We start from the raw sequence: 3744 nt of genomic DNA on the forward strand, positions 1-3744 counted from the left end.
TGCATGAAATTCTGTCTTTTATTCTGGATTTGACGTGATCTTATTGCTTTTGGTTATTATTCATATCTCAATTGCTTACCATTGTGTGCTGCTTTTTTGGTAATTATCACCTTGAAAGAGCTTCCAAGTTCAATTTCTTTTTAAATTAAAAATATGTTGTTCATATTCATGTGTTGCTTCTTGTTTGCTAGTTTTGGATATGTCACTATACCATAGATTGCATTTAGCAACCCCTGAAAATAGTTGCTATATTATAAAAAATCATTGCAATAGAGTCTATTGCAATGATTTTCAAAAAATCGACCGTTAAGTTTGCCCCCGTTGCCATAGGGCCCTTTTTGCAATGAATTAACATAGATATTGCAACAAGTTCAAACCATTGCCAGAGCCACATATTGCAACAACTTTTCATCTATAGCAATGCTATTTAAATCATTGCTTTAGTTTGTTCTTTTATTGCAACAAAATTTGCAACATTTTTTTTTTGTTTAAACATTGCCATATAGCACCTGTGGCAACAAATTTTTGTCCTAATGCATTGTTGTTTAAATGATTTACAATAGCAAAAGCAATCTCTAAGGCAACATTATAATCATATATTGCAACAGTATGAATTAAAAAAATTTGACATGACCATTACAAAAATATATTATTTCACCATTAAAATTTCATTACAAGATCCCAAAAAAAAAAAAACTAAGATGTTACCCACCACAAATCTCACCATGCCTACACAACCACACCCAAGAGTAGTACCATTGTAACTACACTAATAAAAACAATCCTAAATCTAAAATGTTAAATAAAATAGGTCAATATATTATTACACCAATTTTTTTATCAACAAAAACTCCATTACAAAAGACTTGTCATAGACCAATTGTTGGGGCTTTTGTGGAAATCAGTAAAGCACCCTCCATTAGATTGTTGAAAGCCTTGAGCAGAGCATGTTCCGCAACAACAATTTTGGTGGGGGAGGGACTAGCATGCATACAGAACCAACTCTCACCACAAACATATACATATGCTCCTGATATATCATGTTCCATATCGCTGAAGCTTGGAAACACAAACAGAAAAAAGTCATTTAACTCCAACAAAAAAAAAGAGTATTTAGTATAAGTAGTAATATCTAGGTACAGATATGTGAGGTGAGTATAGTTTAAGGAACTTGAGAAATGATCTGGTGGCTTGTTTTTCATGGTGACTTGTCCCTGGATATTGAGTTAACCAAGAAAGGACCTGAAACGCATGCAAAAATCATACACTAATTCAGAAATATAAACTGTACATAGATATCAGCTTACTAACCACCAATATTGTTAATATAATGAAAGCTTTGAGATTATATATTAAGACTGAGATATTAACACTCAGCATGTACTCATTAGTTAATTATGGTCTAGTCATGGCAATTCAGAAGTCTAAAATAAGTTTGTTAATTCTTAATATTATGATACTTACCTTTAAATTTAATTAGACAAGTAATTAGCTATATGTATGTGCCATGATTTCATGGATGAGGCACAACAGATTTAAACATACCAAATATTTCTCTTAAATGATTTTCGTTCACGTTCCTGGTGAGCTGGCAAATGCAAAGCTCAAGTGACTCAGGAACAGGAGAAGCTTTCCTACATTAGGAAATAAACCAGAAACAAAGTTGTGACAAGATAAGAAAAGCTGCTAAAAACTTATTCAAATAATGATGTTATTCAAATAGAACAGAGCGAACAATGATGTTAAAGCTTCGGCAAACACTATTAATCTGAAATAAAAATAATTTAAGGAACTAAGGGATCACACAAGGTATATTTCATACAAATGACTCCTAATACAAAATCAATTGAACCAGAAACCTACACCAAAAGTCTAAATCAGTATACTTTGTTGTCAATTCTATTCAACAATAAAGATTCCTGTAGATGCACACAAAAATCCAAGTCCAACACTTATAAGGCAATCTGCAATGTGGCACTATGAAATTTCATTCCTTCTTCCTCGTACCAACGCCATCAAACAAACTACTTAAATTACAAGGAACTCATTTAGGATACAACTCTCTCAAATAATTCATTTATTGAAAATTATATTAGCACCTATCAGTTATCACAGATTTTAGATCTCAAGAAGATTTAGTAAAAAAGGTTCATTTCCTTTTCAACAAAAGCTTGTTCACTTGTAAAATATAATCCAGCTGATTCTGTATATCATTTAAGAACTACCTGAAAAGTTTGTTAATCTATTTAATTGTCTTCGCATTGCACATAATATTCATCCTGAGCAAAGACATGCCTACAATGAACTAGAATAAAAAATCAAAATAATAATAATACGTAAAGAAAAATTAATTCGATAAAAATAAGAGCTTCAATACAAGACTTCAAATTATAAAGTTGGCACTATGAGAATACCTCGGAGGTGGAGGTGGAAATGCAGTTTCGTTCTTCGATTGAGGTGGTGGTAAACGGCCTCTTTTAGCACCTTCAGCAGGACTGTCTAAAAAAAGATTCAAAGGAAAGTAAAATAAAACATACTTAATCCTCGTGATTAGTGACACATTATAATTTACATCAGAATTAAAAATTAAAAATGCATATTCTATCACTAAGAAAAAGATGCACCCATTTTGGGTTTCCTGCAACATATTCTGATAAACAGTACTAGGGACCAACCTTGAGCTTAGGATTTAAAAGAAAGATAGGTTGTTTTCCTACAACATCAGTCATTCCCGGTAGATCCTGCATTATTTAAACCTGAGACTTGTGAACATTGCTTCACCACAAACAATAGCTTAGCCAAAATATACACCTTTACTCATTTCCCGTCATCAGCAATAACAAGTTCCAATAATGTACCTATCCGATAGACATCATGTGCCTCATAAGATATAGATTAATTTTTAATACTAAAAAAGGATGGTCAGGAATAAGCAAGTCCTCTAATAAAATTCATACAACACTTAAAACCATGCCATATCACACACAGAGACACACAATCTCAATAGAATTAGTGTTTCTTGTGCAAATACCTCAACCCATGTACAGAGTCCCCAGTTAAGAGTATAGTACAGTACAGAAACATGATGAACAGAGCATCAACACAACAACCCTTAATTAAATCCCTAAATTAACAAATGAACAGAACCATAAAATAAACGATGAACCCTGAGTTAAACAAATCTAATACCTAATTAAGAACATAAATCTTTAATCTAACAAGTGTAAACCCAAATTAACAACAAAAAATCAATTAAAAACATTTACAAAATCAATTAAACATGTATACCAAACCAATTAAACACACATATAAACCCTTATATACTCAGAGCTATTAGGGGAAGAAGATTATTTTCTCTATATGGCGTGCTTTCTTCTTACTCAATGATCTTCTTCTCTCTTTCCTTCTTCCTGTCTCTCTATCGCCATCTCTCTCCCTCCAGCATTCTCTCTTTGTCATCTTATTTTCGTTGGTCAGAGTGTTTGTGAGGTGAGGCTGAGAGTTTTCACGAGTGTTTTCTTTTTGTTTTTTTGTTTTGATAAAAAGCCCATCAAAATATTTCATACATCCCGCCCTGATATTTAATTGGCCCGCCATTTTTTTTGCCCAAAAATATCATCTACTGCAACGTTCTCTAGTAACATTGCAATAGACAGTTCTTTTAATACTCCTTTCAAAATTTTTAACGAAATTTTGATTCTATTGTAATGATTTTTTCAGCATTGCAATAGACTGATTTTATTT

At 32.2% G+C, this 3744-nt stretch overlaps 1 long non-coding RNA gene across 5 annotated transcripts; it reads right to left on the minus strand.

Annotated features, from left to right (window-relative positions):
- Window positions 1-630: 630 nt before the first annotated feature.
- LOC108225130 (uncharacterized) lies at window positions 631-3538 on the minus strand. Of its 5 annotated transcripts, none has more exons than XR_010284125.1 (6): window positions 3381-3535; window positions 2676-2858; window positions 2415-2499; window positions 2226-2295; window positions 1546-1634; window positions 631-1242 (listed from the first exon to the last, which is right to left on the minus strand). It is a non-coding gene; the product is annotated as an uncharacterized LOC108225130 (long non-coding RNA). The 5 variants fall into 5 exon arrangements; XR_010284124.1 differs by having other exon boundaries at window positions 2226-2305; XR_001807538.2 differs by lacking the exon at window positions 2226-2295 and having other exon boundaries at window positions 2676-2741; window positions 2812-2858; window positions 3381-3534.
- Between the last annotated feature and the right edge of the window lie 206 nt (window positions 3539-3744).

The sequence above is a fragment of the Daucus carota genome, chromosome 6, assembly GCF_001625215.2.
Source record: "Daucus carota subsp. sativus chromosome 6, DH1 v3.0, whole genome shotgun sequence".
NCBI classification, from domain to species: domain Eukaryota; kingdom Viridiplantae; phylum Streptophyta; class Magnoliopsida; order Apiales; family Apiaceae; genus Daucus; species Daucus carota.